This window comes from Penaeus monodon, chromosome 21 (genome assembly GCF_015228065.2).
Source record: "Penaeus monodon isolate SGIC_2016 chromosome 21, NSTDA_Pmon_1, whole genome shotgun sequence".
NCBI lineage: Eukaryota > Metazoa > Arthropoda > Malacostraca > Decapoda > Penaeidae > Penaeus > Penaeus monodon.
Window position 1 is genome coordinate 12,164,332 of NC_051406.1, and position 427 is coordinate 12,164,758.

Below are 427 nucleotides of genomic sequence, written 5' to 3' on the forward strand. Positions count from 1 at the left end.
CAAGTGGTAGATGCATACCCATGTACTACAGAAGAATACAGGGCATAGGAGGAAGAAGTACACTTTTTTGTCACTTTGCACTAATCATATTGCATAAATTGGCTTGGACTTTGATGTGAAGAAAGTTAAACTAGAAGAGGAACCAGTTCAGTGTGAGGAGCACATTACTTCACTAAGGACTAATGAACAACAATAATATCAAATGCAGTAAAAAGACTATAAATATATAGTTGATTTCTTTTGAGAAGTGAAATGATCTTGCAAGAACCTCAGAACCTGTTATCAAAAAAATTATTCTGACAGAACTTTTTAAACAGAACGTGCCAAGGGGAAACTCCAAATTCAGGCTTAATATATCAATACAATTCTTTTCTCAAGCTAATGACTACCCCCTAAGCAGCTCCTTTGCAGTAAAAAATACATCACA

The 427-nt window shown here is 34.9% G+C and overlaps 1 protein-coding gene across 1 annotated transcript in view; it reads right to left on the bottom strand.

Annotated features, from left to right (window-relative positions):
* LOC119586231 overlaps positions 1-427 on the bottom strand; it is a 12,779-nt gene that overhangs the window by 11,430 nt on the left and 922 nt on the right.